The following is a 21,942-nucleotide window of genomic DNA, read 5'->3' as shown; positions in this document are numbered from 1 at the left end:
TCTCACCCCATTAACAGCCCACGGTTTTGCTGGAATATCCTCTTTTCACTTTCATTTTAAAAACCAGCCAGTGTAATAAATCTTGCCCCGAAATCTCAGCAGCACATCTTGGCTGGAGTGTATGATAAATCTAATATACTGTGGCCTCTCTGTATGAGATGCCCCTTCACAGATCTGTGTATTTGGCGGACAGCCCCATGGTCTGTGAGGGGTATAATTTGCTCTTCTTGATTTAACAAGTCCAGCCCTCTGACTGGGTCACCTTTGTTTCACACCTTCCATGGCTCCAGGGTGGACACATGACCCCATCCCCTGTCTGTAACCTTTCCTTCCTTCCCTCCTTCCTTCCCCCTTCCATTCCTCTTTCCTTCCTTTTTTTTCTTCCTCTCCCTTTCTTGCTCTCTCTTTCTCTTTTCTACCAAACCACAGATTTAGCTACCCACCCTTGTCCCCGCATTTAAAACAGGGACATGCTTAGAACTGGATCTGAATTTAAAGAGTACACATCTGGGAAGGGAGAAGGCCGCCGGAAACTGGAGAACCCCATGGTTCTGCCACATGTGGCCCATGTTGCCTTGGGGGACACAGAGAGGGTCCCCGCTTTGATCAGTCAACAAATATTTCTTAAGTCCCTACTACGTAGCTGGGTATATAGAAGTAAACAGAGTCAGATACAATGGGTGAGACAGATATGGTTCCTTGTAACAAAGTTGAATTATTTATGCCCGTGGTGAGGGCTCTGATTGAGAGGTGCAGGGGCTCTGCATTCCTAAAGAAGTAGCATCTTGGATCTTACTGGAAAATGGTGGGCATTTATTTACCAGGCTCAGGGAAGTGCTCATCCTCTGAGGCAGAGAAGGACACAGGGCAATCGGTGGCCACCACAGGGCCAGGGGAGACCGAGAGGGAGGCTGGGCAAAGCCTGTGCAGGAAGTTTCTCTGGCGACCTAGTAATAGTGGAACCTGGGAGCCTTGTGAGGACCTGTGAACTCCCCTCATCTCCTACCCTCCTGGCAAGGCCCCTGGGAGGCCAGGAAATAGCCCCCAAAGGCTTCAAGGACGGTGCAATGTGTTCTAGTTCTAGCTCCACCCCTACCGACCTTAAATCATTTTCTTTCTCTGAGCCTTAGTTTCTTCATCTGTAAAATGGTAGTAATAACAGTAAGCCCTCCCAGCCACCCCCCGCCGGAGCAGTGTTACAAAAATAAATCAAGAGAATACATATAAAGTACACAGATCAGAGAACAGTTTCTGGCATTAAATAAGTACCCAAGAGGGCACCTGGGTGGCTCAGTCAGTTAAACATCCAACACTTGATTTCAGCTCAGGTCATGATCTCACTGTTCTTGGATTTGAGCCCAGCATCAGGCTCTCTGCTGATAGTATGGAGCCTGCTAGGGATTCTGTCTCTCTCTCCCTCTTTCTTCACCCCTCCCCTACTCTCACTCTCTCAAATAAAATAAGATAAAATAAATACCTGAGAAATGTTAACGATGAATTCTGCTTACTAGCATTGTGACTTGGGACACGAAGAGTCTATCTCTTTGTGTCTCAGTTTCCTAATCTGCAAAATGGGGATAATAATAATGATACGACTAGAATAAATGAGTTTGAAGTGACTGGCACAGAATTTGGGCTGATATTGGCTGTTGCCACTGTTACTATTGTTGTTGTTGTTGTTACTGCTCTGTTTCTTGTAGCTTCACATATCATGTGATTGGTCTTCAGGAGTCCCGTGGTTTTTATCCCGGTTCTGAATCCCACCACATTAGACGTGCCTCCCCAGCTGCTCCCCTCCACCATGTGCTCCACCTTCCAGACCCACCGCATCCCACACAAGAATTCCAGCCCCACTGCCTGCCACCCACTGGCCCAGCTGTCTCATGACCCTCTTGAGTCAGTGTTCCTCCTCCCTTCGGGGCTCATCCAAATGAGAGGGATCCTAAGGGACTCTTGTGATCACTCGTTGAGCAGGACTTTTTCTGTACCACAGCAGCCCCCAGAGATGGGTATCATCAGCCCCACTTGGCAGGTGGGGAAACTGAGGCACAGGAGGGCACCACCATGCCCTCGATCTCGATCTGGTACTCGCAGGCTGCTTGCCACTGCAGACATATGCGCTCCCCTCCTTTCCCCTCCTCTGCATTCACAGCGGCCAAAATGCCGTCTTCCAGTACATCTCTCCTCCAGCTCATCACAAGAACAGATCTTTTCAAAGAGATACAAACACGTTTTGCAGACCCTTGAGAGTTGATTCTCTCGTCCCCGGAGTCTGCAGACCTCTGCCAAAGAAGCCTTGACACGTGGCGTTCAGATTCGGGCCACGAGCTGATCTTGCAGCTGCCAGCTATCTCTGCAGACGAGATTCTGGGCCTTCACCACAGGCCAAGTGTTAATTCCTTTGGATCAGTGTCAATGAGGAAGAGCAAAAGCAATGGTCCGAGGAACCCCCAGTTTGAAAAATGCTGCCTTTTGGCTGGCATATTCCAGAACTTTCTTCATCTCTGTCTCCTGGGATCCAGAACAAAGGTCTGATGGTATTGAGGCCTCCTGGGCCTTTCCACTCCTGGACCTCTCTGCCCTTACATGCCTGGGTTCTGGGGAAAACTGAGTCCTCACCCAGCCTTCCGGGGCACTGGGCCCACCTCGTCTCCTTGAAGTGAGAAGGCCAGTGGGCGAGGCTCCTCCGTGTTATTGAGGGAAGAAATACAGCCCAGAACCCTTTCTGTAAAAGTAACCTCCCAGCTCCTCCGTTATGGGTGAGGCAAAGTGCTTAAAATGCTTAGGGGGAATAAACAGCTTTTAATGAAGTTACATTGCCACATAATGGGCATCATAAAATTGCCTTCATACTGCAGGGTCCCAGGATGGCATTTATTATCGACTGTGCCGGAACAGCCCTTGCAGAGCTCCGGTAGCTGCAGAGAGAAGACTGCAAAAGTCTCCTTAAATTACCTGATTGAAATAACCGGCAGAATATTCCATGGGGCCGCCGCGTGCCAGGGAAGCCGCCTTTGGGGTGGTCTGTCAGAGGCGGTTTGCGCATTCTGAAGAACACAGGAGTTTCATTGCAGCAAAACAGATGTTCATCTTGTTTCTCCATCGGCTGTTTGATGAGAAATTTATTGCTCTTCCGCTGGGCAGGAGCCCCTCTCGGCTGTGGAGTCTATTAGGCAAGCCAGCAGCTGGCGGGAAGCCAAGGTGAGGCTGTTTTGATGAAACCCATGAAAAGCCTTGGCTTGGAGGCGCCGGTAATAATGCACTGGCTAGACTCTCCTGATTGGGCCATTGATTGGCCTGATTTGATTTATTGATCAATACCCTCAAATTTGGCGTCTGAGAAGCTGCACTAATCTTTAACTGTTGTGAACATCTCTACCTGCTGGAGAATTAGACCCTGATAAGGAATGTATGAAAGGAATCGGGGCTTATCTTAATCACACACCGGGCCCAGCACTGCCCGCGCCGGCGAGGGCCCCAGTGCACCGCGCCCCATCGCCAGGCAGGCTGGCGCAGATCTATAAATTGATGGAATTCAAAGCCTCCAGCATCGATTACCGTTATAACAAACAGTGGTGCACAGAATGTCTGATTATTTTTAGACAAAGATTCTGTTCTCTCAGCAGCAATTTTGCTGAGGCTGTCACTGTGTCAGATGTCTACTGTTGATTGCAATTAGATGCAATACAAAAAAAAATTAAACTATCTGTATCCTTAGTCTTATTTCCAGTTATTAAATCTCTCTCTTTGTTTGCCGTTTCCTCATGATATCTACAGCTGGATGAAATATTTGGTTGGCAGGAGAAATCCTTGTAATTCAGCAGGGGTGCAGTGGCCTGCCGGCTCATTGGATTTTCTCTGATGGGGTGCACATAGTCTCAGGGGGAGGGGAGTTGAGTGTGTGTGGGGGGGGTGTTACATCTGTTTAAAAGTGTGCAGTTTGAAGGCTTGATGCAAAAAAACGTTTCAGGGCAAGGTGAGGTACTTAAAAAGCCATCTCCAAAGCCCTCCAGAATGCCTGTGTTTTCAGTTCTCCGTGTTTTCATCCCCCATCAGGCAGGACCTAACCAGGGATGCATCCCCGTCAATGAGCAGGGAGGGAGGGAAGGTTATCTAAGCAACTGAGCTCAAAGGTTGGCGCCACTTGAAATAATTAATTCCTCCAAACAGAGACCGCACTTGGGACCCCTTCCGCACTCAATCATACCTGAAGAGCAGGCTCCAGGTAGTTGTGGGCATGAACAAATTAGGCATCCCCTTTTACATGCAGCGCAGCGGCCAGCATCCTGGCGCTGGGCACGTGCATCCATCATCTTGGCGCTCTCCAGTTGCTCTCTCATCTCAGAGCCATTAGCCCCAGCGTCCTTGATGGTGGAACAGCTGTAAACCTGAGACCGTCATGGGGTGGCCGAGTCTAACGATTCATTACTTGATGGGGTGGGGGAAAGGCTCAGGTGCCAGCGCCAAGGCCTCCCAGTTCCCAGAAACCAGCTCGACTCGGAACTGGCAACCACCAGCGAATTTTAGAAAGTTAATAGCGGAGGACAGTCTACGCTCCCTGAGGGCAGGGCAGAGGTCAACCCTGTTCGGTAATAACCAGAATCTCATCTGCCCTTTGTTTACCACCAGCTGCCCAGATCCTGTGCCAAGCACTTCCTTCCAGATGCACCTTCCTCCTTCAAGCTGCCCGATTACCTTAGGAGGTTGGTAATAACTATACCTGTTAATAGATGCAGAAACCGAGGCTCACAGGCACGGAGTGGCTTGCCCAGGTTACAGAGCTAAGAAGTGGTGAGGCTGAAAGTCAAGTTCAGGTTGGTTTCTGGAGTCTGGGTGCTCAGTCTTAGTAGAGAATACTCAATAAAAAGCTGCTGAATGAATGAATGATGCATGTACCTCCAGAGGGACTCCACTGGGCTCTTGGATAGCCAAGGATGGCAGGCCATCTTTCCAGGGGAAAAAGAAGAAACCAGAACTATAGAAATTTCAGTGACGTCCATGGGCAAACCTGATGTGTGGGCTTCCAGGAGTGCTGGGAAGAGCTTCCAGTTTATCCTTACGGGCACAGAGGTGTGCCCAGGCTCCAATCCCTTCAGTTAGAGGAACAAATTTGAGGTCACCAGGAAGCTTTCATGCAAAGAAATCTCAGGGTTGAGAGGTCCAGCAATAGGGAGGAGCAATAATGAAGTCTCAGGAGGCAGGGAGAGCTCACTGGTCACCTGACTGTGAGCCAGATAGCCTCTGACCAGGATAACACAGTGGCTAAGAGCTTGAACCCTGAAGTCAGGTAGACCTCGATTCAAAGCCCAGCACCATCACATTTTTATCTCTGTGTGACCTTGGGCAAGCAATTGAACCACTCTGGGCCTCACTTTCCCAGTCTGCAAATAGGATTGATAGTAAGACCTCCCTCTTAGGATGACCGTGAGGATGAAGTGAGGTAATACATGTCAGCCCGGACAGTGTGCCTGACACAGGCTGTTTGATGGTGATGATCATTCGCCAAAGGCATTCAGAAATGCCCAGCAGCCACTGTAGACATTTGTGACCAACAAGCTCATTTGGCTCAAGAAGAATCCCAGGTCAAGGAAAAAGGTGTCAAGTAACTCCTCTGAAATCACCGAGCAAGTCCATGGCACATTCAGCATCTTCCCTGTCACCCATGCAGCCTCTTCTGGACACACTCCCGTTGTGCATGCCCCTCTTTCCCGTTCATACCCCTGCTGCCCTGACCCTCTGATAAAAGTGTGCCCAGTAGTCTCGGCATAGCTGTGGGGAGAGGCAGTCCCTCCTGTGCCCTCGGAGGGCAGGCTGGCAGCCTCTCTCACACTTACAAATGTGCCTGCCCCATGACCTGGCCCTTCTCTAGGAATTTACCCTCTGACATAACCCACACAGAGCACCAAGATGAATGTCTTAATACATGGGTGCCGTGTGACATGGTAGTAATAGCAGAGCCCAGAAGTAACCTAAGTGTCCATGAGTGAGGGGCCAGCACATAAAATAAGGCACCTCCACGCAGAGCACGCTGGGCTGAAAAAAGAAGCCAGATGCTCTTTACGTACCGATGAAAGGAGCAGGCAAGAAAAATTCAGTGAAAATGGCAAGTTGCAGAACATGGGACATAGCGTGCTGTATCTGAGTAAAACACAAGAAGAGAAAGGTTATTCTTGCCTGTGTGCTTGAGTATGAATGGGATACCTTTGAAAGGACACAGAATGATGGTCAGCACCTCTGACAGAACAGACAGAACACTGTTGAATGTTAAACCTTTCTGTGCTGTTGCAGTTTGGTCATATGCAAAGATTAATTTAGCAGAGTAAAAATTTCACTATTTAAAGAAACTAGTGTAACGGAAGAAACTGGATTCTTAGAATCAGACTTAGGAGGAAATACTGGTTCTGTTACTTACTGGCTGCTGACCTTAGACAAGCAATAGCAACTCTCTGTGCCTCAGTTTTCTCATCTGTAAAGTGGTGATAGTGTGGGGTGATGACAGGTGTAGGTGAGATGTAGGTCCGGGTGCACATACACCGATACGCTGGTCTGTGCTGTCCACGGGTATTAGTGGGTGTTTGTCACAGCCGGGCGACTGAAAGGGTGCACTGTTCATAGCAGTGAGGGGCGCAGAGCCCTCTGGAAGTACCAGCCCTGGACCTCACATGCACGCGTGCATGCGCGCGCGCGCGCGCGCGCGCGCACACACACACACAGTGAAGCCCCTGAGCCCATTCACATGGACGTCTTGGTAGTGGATCCCTCTTCAGAGGCCCGGCTCCTGACTCTCTCAGCTCCTGTAATGAGGCCTGATCACCAGTTCAGCCCAGAGAGGAGGGACAGGGCAGGAGCGTGGCCAGCTGCTGCCCACGTGGCTGCCACGAAGGGGCAGTTAGGTAGTTATTTCTCTCTCCCCTCCCGCCCTTCCTCCCTCCAGGTCTGTCCCTCTCCCTCCCACTGTAATATGCCCTCTCGCACTCTCCCTGTATCTCTTTCTCTCCTGTTTCTCAGTCTCTCTTCCCTCTCAGTGAAAGGCTCTTCCCCGCAAATAGCCATTTGGTTGGGTTGTCCACATTGTTTTAAGTCTTTGCGAAAAAGCCCCCTTTTCCGTGAGGCTTTCCCTGGCCATTCTGTGCAAAATTGCAGTTCATCCCAACCTTGCCCTTCTTCACCCCGTTCCCTGCCTTTTTCCTCTCTCCATCTGCACACTTAAACGCATTTCAGTGACTCCCATTGCTCTTGAGGAGAGAGATCTGGGTAGGGATTGGGGTGCCTTGACTCCCCCCACCACAACCCTTAGAGGAGGCCATCGTCCAGGTCACTGGTGCACAGAGTTGGCTCTATGCAAGACCAGCTGGGTGGGTCATCGAGCATCAGCCAACAAGTCTCCTGTGCAGCGTCTGTCCACATTGGCCTTTAGCTGGATATGCCTCCTGTAGCCCCCTCTTCGAGTGCCTGTGGCTTGGCCTGCTCCTGTCCACCGGGCCCAGTCACAAGCGTACATCCTGGAGGCGGGCCATGGCCATAAGAGTGCCAAGACCTCGTGCACGTTGCACCCCTCACTGAGCCTTCATTGGCTGCGACCATAAAATGGAGAGCGTCACACCCACCTAGCAGGTATTTGTGGGCCCTGCGTCCTGGACGCCTTCCTGCTGGCTGCCACCACAGGCCTGGCCGAGGGCTTTGGCCACACGCTGCCCTGGTGCTCCAGATTCTGACCACAGTGCCGTTGATCTTCGTGTCCGTTCAGAGCAGAATGGAGGGATGTAACTGAACGCTGAGGTGCTGAGTCAGGCTGCCGAGGTTTCAAATCCCAGTACTGGTGCTCAGTGCTGTGCGTTCTTGGTCCAGTTAGCTGACCTCTCTCACTTTAGCCCCCTTGTGTGTGAAACAGGGAGAATAATAACGCCTCACAGAGTTGTGAGGATGACATTAGCTAACGTGGAAAATGCCTGGAACAGTGTCTGGCACCAAAGTAGGCTTTCAGTATGTGTTTGGTGGAATGAGTGAGTGTTGTCAGGATTCGACGGGGTAACTCAGGGCTTCCCAGGGGCTGCCAGATGGCGATGGTCTAATTCTATTATTCCTTACTGTTACTTAGCTGGAATGTATCTAATGAGAGAGACTTCTCCTCCGCTGTTTGGTCACCCCGAGGTGCAGTGTGCGCACTTTAGTGAAGGCAAGATGCAAGCTTGATTCTTTCCTTTTATTTACCAGATTTCAAAGCAATGAGTTGGTTCCCCAGCATCCTCCAGAGTGACCAGTAAAGGTTTTTATTTTATAGTATGAACTCTTAGATTTAAACCTCTTTGATAGATTCAGTCCACTGCAATTACTTTCCTTCTTTATGCTCAATTCATCCTACCCCTTGCCCATGAGAGCCTCCCTTCCGATTAGTCCTAGTGATCTTGACAGTGGCCTGCCATTAGGGAATCACAACCCATTTGCACAGAATCCGATGAGGCAGGTGGGCAGGACAGGCCTTGGCAGTGTGGAGCCAGGCATACTCAGGTCTGGGTTCAGCCTCTGATTCTGCCCTCTTCTGGTACTAACGTGAGCCTTTTTAAGCCTCAGTTTATACATCTGTGAAATGGAGTTAGTAGTAGTGAATGACATCATGTATATTAAGCCTTTACCACAGGGCTTTGCACACAGTAAGCGACCAATATGTAAACTGACCTGTGGGGAAACCTTGCACAGTGCCAAGTTTGCAGAGAGATCTCAGGAAAGAAATGTTCCTCTCTATATTTTTGATGGAAGGTTTCTAGGGGTCTCTATACCCTCCTCACCCTCAAAGTTGGGGCAGGATTTCTCAAACGACATATTAAAAGGTCTTACCCATGTCACACTCTTTTTTTTAAATGTTTTATGTTATTTTTATTGAGACAGAGAAACAGAGCATGAATGGGGGAGGGACAGAGAGAGAGGGAGACAGAATCCGAAGCAGGCTCCAGGCTCTTAGCTGTCAGCACAGAGCCTGACGCGGGGCTCGGACCCACAAACCATGAGATCATGACCTGAGCTGAAGTTGGACGCCCAACCAACTGAGCCACCCAGGCACCCCGATGTCACACTTGCTAGTGAAACTTCCTAATGAGAGAAAGAGAACAAATTATTTATAGAAGTTATTGTCCTACCCTCTAAGATAGATTATCCCTTCCAGGGCTGAGCCCTCTGGGGAGCTGAGGCCCCTGAAAACCATTTCTAGTCTTTTTCAGGAGGCCCCAGGTGACCCCCAGTACCTTACTGAGATTTCCCCCCTCTTCCCTGGCCCTTGCTCACACTGGTTACGGGTCCCAGGTCCCACAGAGCCCTGGGCGGGCACAGCTGCCAGTCACCCCACAACCTAAAAGTCATCCATCACATATTTTCACTGAGTCACTGTATTTTTAAACTTGGCCTTCCTGTCTCATTTTCTTATGCCCCTCAAGGACATACTTTCAAAACCTTAACAGTGGGCCAACCAAACTGTGGCACAGCCATTAGAATCAATGACAACTGCATGACAGGATGTACTTGAGAATGCTTTGTAAATGTCTTTTAGCACTTGAGCCCGCCTCTTGCCTTGTTCCTTCAGCGAGTATTTATTGAGCACCTGCTGCATACACCTTTTTGAAGGGATGTTCTGTCTCAGTAAATAGGTTACTAACTCAAAGTATCCACAACATCCGAAATAAAGAGCAGGTGAGAAATGGCGAAGAAGAAAGAGGATTAGGGAGCATGGGGGTTGAGGCAGTGGGAGGGAGGGCCAGCTCTTTGCCTTCTGCCCAAGGAGGCAGGCATTGCGTGTGCCAGGTGTCATTATAGCCAGGACACCACACTGAAGCAGACAGACATGGTCCCTGCCATCAACATTGAGTAGGGGAAATGGCAAGAAGCAAACAGAGGCATATCAGGAGCACCGTGAAGGAAGCCACCAGGGGCCAAGAGAGAAGAAGAACAGAGTCTCATTTAGTCCTGACAGTCAGGGGAGGCCTGAAGGAGCAGTTGTAGGAAAATCTAGGGGAAGAGAGGTCTATGCACGGGGAACAGCAAGTACAAAGGCACTGAGGTAGTCAAATGTTTGGCTGGTGCAAATCAATGGCTGGATCATAGAGAGCAGGAGGCATGAGGACAGAGAGGTGGCAGGCAGGGCCTGACCACACTGTGCTCACTGCCCCTGGACAGAATCTGGGACATCAGCATCAGAATGAGTGGGCAATCATGGCAGAATTTTCAGCCCGGGAGTGAGGGGATCTTATTCTTATTTGTGAAAGCACCCTTGGATGCTGTGGTAGAACTGATTGTTGGGAGGGAGAGGCAACAGGAAGTCCCTGACTGGCCACTGCACCAGTCTAGGCAAGCAGTGATTAGGACGTGGTGGCGGCGGAGATGGCAAGAGTGGGCAGATTCCAGAATATTTTGGACAGCAAGAGAAGAGCTGGTCCTCTGGCCCTTTGGCTCTCCCCTGCTTCCTCCCTCACCCCGCAGAGCAGTCATTCAGAGAAGTGCCCAGATCCTAAACATACAGCCGGACAGATTGCCACGACTCAACACACCCATGAACCAGCACTGAGATCAAGAAACAGAATATACTCAGCTACCCAGAAGTGTCCCTTGTACCCTTTCCTGCCACTGCTCCCCAGATATAACCACTCTCTTGGCTTCTAACTACACAAATTCATTGTGCCTGTTTTCATACCTTATGTACATGGGATCATACCGTGTGTGATCTTCTGCGTCTGGCTTCTTTGGCTTTACATTTGTAAGCTTTATCAATACTGTTTGTCTTTGTAGTTCATTGATGCTCGTGGCTGTAGTATTCCACTGGGCAAACATCTATTTCAAATTTACTTATACATTCTATTGTTAATAGACATTTGGATCGTTTCCAGTTTGGGGCTATTATGAATAGTGCTTCTATGAATGCTCCAGACCAGCACTTCTCAAACTTTAATGTACTCATGAATCAACTAGTGATCTTGTAGAGATATAGACCCCAATGCAGTGGGTCTGGAGTGGGTCCTGAGTTGTTGCATTTATCACAAGTTCTCACGAAAGCCATGCTGCTGGCCCATGACCAGACTTTGAATAGCAAGGCTTTATTTTGCTGAACGTATTTCTCTGAGGTGTGTTCCCAGGGGTGGAAGTGTGGGGCCACAGGGCGGCATGTTTAGCCTCAGTAAAAACACTGCCAAGTAGTTTTTCCAGGTGACACCCTCACCGTGTAGGCCGGTTCCAGTTGCCCCGCATCCTTGGTATCCTTGGTTTTATCTGCCCTCCATTTTAGCCATTCGGGTGCGTATGTACAGGTATGTTGTTGTGGTTTAAACTTGCATTTCTCTCATGACTAATGAGTCCGAGTTTCTTCTCATCTGCTCATTACTGTTAGAATCTCCTCTTTTTGGGGAAGTGCTGGTTCAAGTGTCTTGCCCATTTTTCTAAAGTCATCTCTGTTTTTCTTAATGAAGTTTTAGGAGTTTTTCATTCTGGACACAGTCTTTTATTAGTAAAGTGCACATTCCTCCTCCTGCTCTGTGGCCTTTCCTTTGCAGTCTTATTTCACTTGTTCTTTCTAATTCAGCATTATCACTCAGGACTTGCAGGGAATGGGGACAGATTCCCACTCTGCCCAACAAAACCAAGTTGGAGTCTGTTACCTGAAGGATCATCCTTTCAATTTCTTGCTCATTTACACACTCCCACTTCTGTCACTGACCTTCCAAAGGGAGGGCTCTCCCCGCATTCACAGTAGACACTCTTCTGCCTGCCCCGACCCTCTGGAGCTGCTCAAACCAGGGTGTCCACTCAAGCCTTCTATTCCTTTGACATCTTTCTACCTCTGATGTTTTTTGGCCACTAGGTTAGTTCTTTCTTTTTTTTTAAGCATCCAGAGAATTGCCTAGCATTGTTAGCCAGTCATCTCACCCTTCATATCTTCACAAAGAAGCACCTCTGAAGGTGGTGGATCCCAGCCCTGCAGCCCGGAGGAGTCCAGGCAAAAGAGGGGCAGGCAGGCTGTGTGTGTCCATGTGCATGTCCTCATGAGCCTGACCTAACTCCCCGTCTGCTTGAGAGCCTTCAGCCTTGCACTTGCTCTGCCCCCACAGCCTCGTGCTTGGCTTTCAGCCTGGTGTGTGCCTCCAGGGTCTCTCCCCACACACCGCTACTGGTCCTCATGCTCACCCTGCCGCCTCCCCTAGCCAGACAGCTCACTGCCTTCACTCCTTGCCCCTGCGGCGCCATGAGAGAGAGTCCCAGGGTCACAGGTTCACGAGGAGCCACGCTTCTAGGACTCAAGGGCCCTGTTTCTCCTGCCCCATAGCAGCACTCTAGAAGCCAGACCGGCAGCCGCCGAAGCCAGCCTGTGCAGGTTTGAATGTCGCCAGCCTTGGGCGGATGCTGGGCAAGTGGCGACTTGCCAGAGCTCTAGTTTCCCTGGCCGTGCAGCAGGGCAGGGGCGTGTTTAACTAGTAGGGCTGCAGGCAAGGCTGCAGGGCGGGATGTATGGAGGGAGCTAAGAGGGTGCCCCATCCACGGTGCACGTTTGTAGCTATCTGCTGTTCTTTATCGTCGTTCTCAGCACTGTGTCGGTAGGAGGCTCGGGCACGCCTGCCGCCTTCATCTCTCTTCTCACCTGCTGAACTCTGCGTGCCTTTCCTCACCTCTGGACCTTTGGACTTGCTGCTCCTTCTGCCTGGAATGTGCTTCCCCCTGTTCTCTACCTGGGTACCCCCACTCTTGATTCACTCTCAAGGCCAGAACTCTCCCCTTCCTTTGGGGCCCCCCATGACCTCCTAGCACTGGTACAAGTCCTGAGACAACAAAAGTCCAAAACCACTGTGTTAGATGAATAAATGAAGGACTGAGTGAAGACAAGAATGAGTGAGTGAATCAATGGGTGGGTGAATGAATGAATGAATGAATGAAGTGTGTGCTAAGGAGTTTGGGACCTGGCCTGTCTTTAAGGGATGGTGGTTAAGGAACAGATGTCTGGGGGGTGGGGGGGAGGGGGCGGGAATGGGATTACCCAGGCTGTTCCTCATGTCCTCCGATCATGCTTTGACCCGGCATAGGATCCCTGGCATGGCCATCAACTGACTCTTCCAAAGGTGTTTTCTACAGTGGAACAATTTGAAATAATTAGAACTTTACAAAATGTCTTTAAACACACTGGTAATGGGTATAAGAAAACACTTGTGAAGTATAATCAGTTATTAGCAGCTGATCAATTATCCTCATGGATAGCTGGGTGGGGGGAGAGGAGAAGCAATAATAAGCCCCTTGATTAACTAATTTGAATATCTTTGGAGAACAAATTCTGAAATTTCTTTCTATTTTCTCCCTGCCATTGTAATGGCCGCACATCTGCTAGAAAAAGGAGGGGTGGAAATGGTAATGAGCGTTTTGCTGTGAACCTGCTCCTTGGCTCCTTGTTTGGAATCCTGCGAGGAAGGAGCTGGAGGTGTGGGGATGGTGAGCCAGCCGGCTGGGCCTGGGAACCGCATGCCGACTGGAGGGCAGAGTCAGTGGTCAGCCCTACCCTGTGGCTTAGCCCATGCCCCCCACCCCCCGAGAATGTTGGGATGAGAAGGAAGCTGATTCCCACGAGCAGGCGGCACAAACTGAGGACATTCATCTGAAAAGCTGCATAGATCCTCCTAAAGACCTGCTAGGGTCCGCTGGGCCTGGGGCAGTCACAGGACAGAGTAGACAGTGAAATAAACCTACATTCTGGATGCTGCTCTCAGCCTCGGGCTCCTCCCCAACTTCTTTGGGCTTATAAAAGATGGGGTTGATGAATCTGGACAATATTAAAGACCCCTTCATCTCCAGGGGGTCTCTGATCTCAGGACAGCTTAGACATGTCACACCAATGGTCACATAGCTTGCAGTCACTTTGTGGTTAAAGCAAAGCTCTAGAGCCAGACTCCTGGATCGAAGCCAGCCCTGACACCTCAGTTGTGTGACTTTGGGCAAATGACTTAACCTTTCTGTGCCCCCATGTGCTCCTCTCTAAAAGGGAAGTAACAGCGCCAGTCTCACAGGGCTGTTTTAGCACAGGGCCATGAACATCATAAAGACGCTGGAAATGTAAGTCATCATTGTTATTATTCTCTCCAGCCCATGTAATTAACAGGCTAGACCAGAGTTTGCAAACTGGCAGGCCAAGGTCCAAATTCCCCAGTAAATCTGTTTTGTTTGGCACAGACTGCATTGTTACAATTTTTTTCTGAATTTGTTGCCAACAATTAAAAATCTGGAGATTTTCAAATTAAAAATCTAGATTCGGGTTCTTCTGTAGAAGCAGGCTGTCTCACCCTCCTGGGCCCACAATCCCCTGTGGCACCAGCCAGAGCTGACTATCATTGCCCATTTTCACAGACACTTGTCTCCCATTTGCCATGCCCAGCCCCTCCCCCCACTTCATTCCTTGATACTGTCTGAGTTCTGGTCAGCACATTTGAATGAATGAGCATTCAAATGAGAGTCTGACTTAATAGGGCAAGACCCTCAGCACCTGGGTGGTCTTGCCTGAGAGAGAGCAGCAAGCCCCAGCCTTGGTTGTGTTTGCCCTTTGGGATCCCCTTTCCCATGTCCTGCCAACTCCCGAAGAAAGTCCTCTTCTCTGCTCTCTCCCCGCCACCCACTTTCCTCCCCACCCTTTCACATGGTATGTTCTGGAGACCCATACACAGAGGTGTCGAAATGCTCACCTTGAGCAGCTGGACTGAAGCCCGGGACACAGACAAAACCACATACCATCCCGTGGCCAGCACCTGCAGCCACTGGTCCACGTTCCTCTTGTTCAGACAGGGCCTTTTTTGTATTTAGTTTGAAGCTGTTCAAAAAAAAGCCTCTGAAATCACCTTTAAAATTCCTCCCTCCTCCTCCTGCCCAACAACTTTTTCCCCCCTCTCCTGACTGTTCTATCGCTTAAAAATGGCTTAACCAATTTGGGTTATTTTTAGAAAAATGCCTGGCATGTTGGCTGACAACCTGTATTCTAAGTTTCAACCTGATACAGAAAAGACAGAGTTTATAAACCCTTAGGGGGGAGAGAAAAGGAAATGCACAAAACATTGCTTTGGAATAGAAATCATCTGAAACTGACCCCATGGGTCCCAGCCGGCAAGGTATCAGGTGACACAAAGGAGGGAACCCAGCCACCTGCTCAAGATTTCAAGGGCACAGAATTGAATTTGTTCTTCTGAGCTTCCACAGGCAGTGCTGGGAAAACTGGGTGCTGCGTCCTGTGGACTTTAAGAGGCAAGACAGACACGAGTGGAACCCCGCCCGGTTGTGCTACATCCTGTCCTTGGGCCAATATAGTACCTTCTGTCAGCTCTCAGTTTTGCTGTCTGTGTTATGGGGATCCTAGTAACCACTTCAGGTGAATTGCTGACCATGGAGCCTGACACCCGGTGACTCATCCATAAATGTCTGTCAGTGCCATGATGGTCCAGTACTAAGATGAAGAGGGCTCCAAAAAGAAAGCTCCCATGAGCTTTGTGATTATAAATGGTAGCTTTGCCTACTTCTTGATGTCTTTTGAGTTTTTAGAGACAGCTTTATTGAGGTATAGTTTATATAAAATAAAATTCACCTGTTGTACATTTACATTTCATTGGGTTTTAGTATTTATGGAGTTGTGCAAGCATCACCACAATCCAATTTTTTTTCTTTTTTTTTTAAATTATAGTTTATTGTCAAGTTGGTTTCCATAGAACACCCAGTGCTCATCCTCACAAGTGCCCTTCTCCATGCCCTTCACCCACTTTCCCCTCTCCCCCACCCCCATCAACCCTCAGTTCTCAGTATTTAAGAGTCCCTCATGGTTTGCCTCCCTCCCTCTCTGTAACTATTTTTCACCTTCCCCTCCCCTATGGTTCTCTGTTAAGTTTCTCCTGTTCCACATATGAGTGAAAACATATGGTATCTGTCTTTCTCTGCCTGACTTATTTCACTTAGCACAATACCTTCGAGTTCCATCTACATCGCTAGAAATGGCCAGATTTCATTCTTTCTCATTGCCATGTAGTATTCCATTGTATAGATAAACCACATCTTCTTGATCCATTCGTCAGCTGATGGACATTTAGGCTCTTTCCATGATTTGGCTACTGTTGAAAGTGCTGCTCTGAACATTGGGGTACATGTGCCCCTGTGCATCAGCACTCCTGTAATCCCTTGGGTAAATTCCTAGCAGTGCTATTGCTGGGGCATAAGAGAGTTCTCTTGATAGTTTTTTGAGGAACCTCCACACTGTTTTCCAGAGCAGCTGCACCAGTGTACATTCCCACCAAGAGTGTAGGAGGGCGCTCGTTTCTACACATTTCACCAGCATCTGTAGTCTCCTGATTTGTTCATTTAGCCTCTGACCAGCGTGAGGTGATATCTTAGTGTGGTTTTGATTTGTATTTCCCTGATGATGAGGGATGTTGAGCATCATTTCATGTGTCTCTTGGCCATCTGGATGTCCTTTTTGAAGAAGTGTCTCTTCATGTCTTCTGCCCATTTCTTCACTGGATTACTTGTTTTTTGGGTGTGGAGTTTGGTGAGTTCCTTACAGATTTTGGATACTAGCCCTTTATCCAATATGTCATTTGCAACTATCTTTTCCCATTCTGTCAGTTGCTTATTCGTTTTGTTGATTGTTTCCTTAGCAGTGCAGAAGCTTTTTATCTTGATGAGGTACCAAGAGTTAATTTTTGCTTTTGATTCCCTTGCCTTTGGAGATGTGTCAAGTAAGAAATTGCTGCGGCTGAGGCTAAGGAAGCTGTTTCCTGCTTTCTCCTCCAGGGTTTTGATGGTTTCCTGTCTCACATTCAGGTCCTTCATCCATTTTGAGTTTATTTTTGTGTATGGTGTAAGAAGGTAGACTAGTTTCATTCTTCTGCATGTTGCTGTCCAGTTCTCCCAGCACCATCTGTTAAAGAGGCTGGCTTTTTTCCATTGGATACTCTTTCCTGCTTTGTCAAAGATTAATTGGCCATACATTTGTGGGTCCAATTCTGGGTTCTCTATTCTATTCCATTGGTCTACCACAATCCAATTTTAAAACGTTTCCATTGTCCCCCAAAAGGTCTTTTGTGCCCTTATGGTTACTTTCTGATTCCACTTTAGCCCCAGGATACCATGAATCAACTTTTTGGGTCTATAGTTTTGCCTTTTCTGGCCACTTCATATAAATAGAATCATACAGTATGTGGTCTTTTGGGTCTGCTTCTTTCACTTAATATCATTTCCAGTGTTCATCCATGTTATAGCAGGCATGAGTATTTTATTCTTTTTTATTGCTAAATATTCTGCTATATGGAGAGACCACATTTTGTTTACCATTCATCATCATTTCCACTTTTTGCGCTATTGTGAATAGTGCTGCTATGTATTTGCATGTACTAGTCCTTGTATGAACATATATTTTTAATTCTCTTGGGTAGAGGAGTAGAATTACTGGGTCTTAAGACAAATTTATGTTTAACTCTTTAAGAAATTGCAAATTGTCTTCCAAAGTGGCTGGACCATGCATTCCCACCAGCAGTATTTGGGCATTCCAGTTGCTCCACATCCTTACCAGCATTTAGTTGTGTCTTCTTGAGATTTGAGTATGTATTTCTGGTCCCTGGTTTCGATCAGATTTTGACCTGGGACTTCTGGGAGCTGTTGGAGCTTGAAGAGATGAATGGCAGGTGGGAGGAATGGGATGCATGGGACAAAACTGCACAGCTTAGATGTTATCAAGCAGCACTTATCCAATAGAACTTTCTATGATAATGTAAATGATACGTATCTGAACTGTCCAATACAGTAGCCATTAACACTTGTGGTTCTAAAGCACTTGAAATATGGCTTGTGGAACTGAGAAGTTGAATTTGTAGTTATATTTCATCTAAATTACTTTAGATGTACTGAATTTAAATCACAAGAAGCAAGTAACTACCATATTAATGCAGTTCTGGAAGTTCAAAATCATTGCTCAGTATGTTTTAGGTTCTTGATGAATCTTTCTGAGAAATGGCAGAGATCAGCTCTTTTAATCACAGATAGCGGGATATGCATGGGGCTTGGGGGTTACCTATCTGCATGTTTCCTGGAATATCATGTCTAGATACTACCACAGTGCCTCAGGATAGAGAGGAAAGTGCCAGAAAGTGCTCTGGGGATTTAGGTCAAGGTGTGCTGTGGGAAAAGGAAAAGAGCATAGATGGTCTGTGGAGCCAAAAGGACCCAGGTGCACATCCTAGCCCTGTCACTTGAACCAAGTCTCTGACCTGGGACAGGTGACCTGTCCTCTCTGAGCTTCAGTTCCCTCATCTGAAAAATGGAGTATTAACATCACTTCTGAAGGACTGTTGTGATACTCAGAGAAGAATGAATATAAATCCCCCAGCACAGTGTCTGCAACTGCACCTGCAGGAAAAGATCAGCTTCTGTTATTGTTATCCTTGTTGTTGTTGTTACTCAGCCTGGTCCCCAGGTCTGTATAAATACTATGTAAGTCCTGACTCCACATTCTCATCCATGAAAGATAAGACGCTAGACTGTCAGTACCACACAGGCAGTGAGTGACCTTGTACCTGACACAGAATAGGTGCTCAAATGCGGGTTTCATGAATGAATGAATGAATGAATAACATTGGTTTTGAGCAGAATGTAAACAGATGAGGGTCCCTTGCGTTGAGGAGAAAAAGATTTTCCTCTACCCTTTAAGGTTCTTCTGGCTGGTGTAGGAATCAAACTGACATGAAACAGATTAACATGAAAAAAACAAGCAAAAGTTTAATAACATGTATACTTTGTATATACATAGGAAACACCCCAGAATGCTGAGTAACTCCCTGAATGGCCAGCGCCATCACCTTAAATATCTTCAGCTAAAGACAAAAGATGTTTTGGGGGGAGTGGTGAGGAATCAATTATGAGAGGGGAGGTGATCAGGAAAAGCTGAGTAAAGGAGAGTGAGCTTGTTATGCATTGCAGATTTATGTGCCTGCCTTCTCCATTGATATCAGTTTCTAGAGATCGAGAGTCATCCCCTGTTCCTGGCGCTGAACACCTTTACAACTAGAGATTTCCCTTATAACTGTAACTATGTCTTACAAAAGGGTAACTTGTACTCGGTTTCTTGTGTCTTCAGTTTCTTAAAAACAATCAGCCTAAAATAGTATGCCAAAGAGGCATATCGTGGGGTGGCAAATTTGCTCCCCTGCATCTAAAAGAACAGCACTCCCCTTCAGAAAGTGTGGCTTAACAAAATACCAGGTTCAGTGGCAGCAGCGGCCTGTTTTGTAGGAGGGCAGAGACGGCTTTCCCATCCCTGGACAAGCGCTTCCTCTCAGCAGGAACGCAGCTGCGCGGTCAGCCGCTCTGGAATCACCGAGGTGGGTGTGGAGCGTGTGAGCCAGGCCAGACCCACCTCCGACCACCAGCCCGGCGGGTTGTCTGGGGAAACCCACTAGTTTCATCTCATGAATCCTGGATTTTCTTCCACTCTTGCTTTTCCTTGCTTTTCCCTCCTGATTCTTATCTCTCTTTCTTTCCTACCTCTAGGCCCCAAAGTAAGTTATTTCCATTCTTACGGACTTGTTATTTTTGGTTTATTTGTGTGAAACATTTTGTAGTTATCAAACCTTTTCATACGTGTTATATTCATCTGAAGCACAAGGAAACTCAGTGAGGTAAACACTCATTCAAGAAATATCCAGGGGCACATGGCTGGCTGAGTTGGTGGCTCATGTGTGGGACTCTTGGTCTCAGGGTTGTGGGTTCGAGCCCATGTTGGATGTAGAAATTACTTAAAAACAAAATCTTTAAAGAGATAAAGAAATGTCCAGTAAAGCTTTGCTCTATGCCAGGCACAGGCCTAGGTGCTTAGAATACAGAGAACAAAACACACCAAGTTCCTGCCCTCCTACAGCTTTTAGTCTTAGAGCGGAGGCTGATAGTGAAAAGTGCAAATAAGCTTATCTTTGCAAAAGATGATTATGCTATGTGGGAAAAAAGCAAGGAGGGGGTGGATCTACTTTAAAATTTGGGGGAGTAGGGTCAGGGAGGATCCCATTGAGAGGATGCAGAAATTGGGAGGATGGGAAGGGATTGCAGATAAAGGGAATGGGCTTTTGTAAATGCCTGAGGTGGGGGAAAGGCTGGTGCACTGGAAAACTCAAAATGCCTAGAGTTGGGGAGACATGTTCTCCCACATAAGGCCGGAGCCTCAAGCATTGGCTGGACCCTGGAGGCCCCAGTGAGGAGTCTGTATTCTAATCCAAACCCATGGCAAATAAATTACAGAAGAGTTTCAAGCCAGGAAGAGAGAACTGATTCACATTTTGAACAGCTCACTCCAGCTGCTGCTTGGAGATGGGGCTGTAGCAGGTAAGGGTGGGAGCAGAGAGAGAAGGAAGGAGGCCCCAGAAATAGTCTAGGCGAGGGATGGTGGCAGCTTGGACGAAGGCGGCAGCGGGGGTGGCTATTATTTCTGGACAGTTAGAGATATTTAAGATATTTGGCTGGGATTCATTTAGTATTTTTATTATCCTCATGCTACAGTGGGGAAACTGAGGCAAAGAGAGGTACAGTGACTTGCCTGGCTTAGAGCTAGCAAGTGCAGCACACAAGATTCGAACCCAGGACTGCATGGCTGTTGCAAGGCCAGGGCTCTGCACTGTTTCTTGGTACTCCTTATTGCTAGGTGGCTCAGCTTGATGTCCATCCCCCATCTGTCCAGAGCAAATGATACTCACAAAGCATCATCCCCATTTTACAGATCAGGAAGTTGAGGCTCAAGCATTAGGATTTTCTAGCTAGAGAGTAGCAGAATTATGATTCAAACCCATACCACACTCTTAACTAGGTTTATCTTGGCCCCATGCTGGGAAAATGTGTGTCCTGGGTCCTGGGTTCCTCTAGGCTCTGGAAGAAGAAAGCAGACAAGATAAGCAAGGAGGAGGAGGGAAAGGGGTCCACAGTTTCTAGTCTAGGACGGGCCAGTCTATCATTCTCTAGTTTCCTCTTAGTAAATACAGTAAAAATCTGCTTCTGTATAGACTGGCTGTGTTTCTGTTGGTAGATGTAAAATTTAATAGATGGAGGCAGAGACGAGAGGAGAGAAAGAGACCAAGTTATGGAGCCAAGAAGGCCTTTATTGGGACCTGCGATTCCCAGGCGAGGGTCCGTGACCCCGGGAGTGGGGAGTCAGGGAAGTCGCACCTGGTTTGGGAAGGGTGGGGTTTTTTATGGGTAAGGGGGTTCCGGGTTTGGTCTTGGGGGGCAGATTATCAAATAAGGGCATTTCAGGGACATGGCAGGATGGGATAGGTTGCCTCCTCTGTCAGGGTGATGGGAAGCTGGAGTTTCATGATTGGCTGTTTTCAAAATGGCGCAAAACATTTCAGGTCTGCAGGTGAGGGGTGGGGGTCATCAGTGCATGTGTTCTCCTCCAGCCCCCAGAGAAATGGCCGCTCGGTCGCCTTCTTAAGGTGACTCTTACAGGAGAGGGAAATTCTGTTATGCCTCAAAGTACAGAGCTAAAGTCTCCTCTGATGTGGGGAAAGGGGGAACATTTCAAGAGAAAGGTCTAATCTTTTTTGTTGTTGTTTTGGAAAATGGCTTTTGTGGTTTGGGGCCAGAGCAGGATATCCTGTCTTGTACTGAGGGTCTGAGTTTCATCTTGGAACTTTCCCCATCGGGCCAATGCCTGCCTCCCGTGGGCGTCCCTCTATCACTTTACTTACGGTGCCAAGAAGGCAGTCGGGGGTCCCTGGTGCAGCTTCGGGCAATTAAAGTCAGCTTGGTGGGAATTTAACATTAATGATAATAATACACATTTTAATAAAATACAAGTAGGTAAAAAGAGATGTTGATTCCCCAAAAGTTTTTCTCCTCCACTCCCTCCCTCCTCTTCTTCCCTTTTATAGTTTCCATTGTGGAAGTGGAAGAATTGTATATTAGTACCCTATACAG

General features: G+C 47.9%; 1 protein-coding gene across 3 annotated transcripts in view; it reads left to right on the top strand.

Moving 5' to 3' along the window:
* The window catches only part of CUX2 (cut like homeobox 2), a 273,824-nt gene that overhangs the window by 141,219 nt on the left and 110,663 nt on the right, over positions 1-21,942 (top strand). The window lies entirely within an intron of this gene.

This window comes from Suricata suricatta, chromosome 14 (genome assembly GCF_006229205.1).
Source record: "Suricata suricatta isolate VVHF042 chromosome 14, meerkat_22Aug2017_6uvM2_HiC, whole genome shotgun sequence".
Taxonomy (NCBI): domain Eukaryota; kingdom Metazoa; phylum Chordata; class Mammalia; order Carnivora; family Herpestidae; genus Suricata; species Suricata suricatta.
Note: the sequence above shows the minus strand (reverse complement) of the source record. Positions and strands in the feature narration are given on the sequence as shown.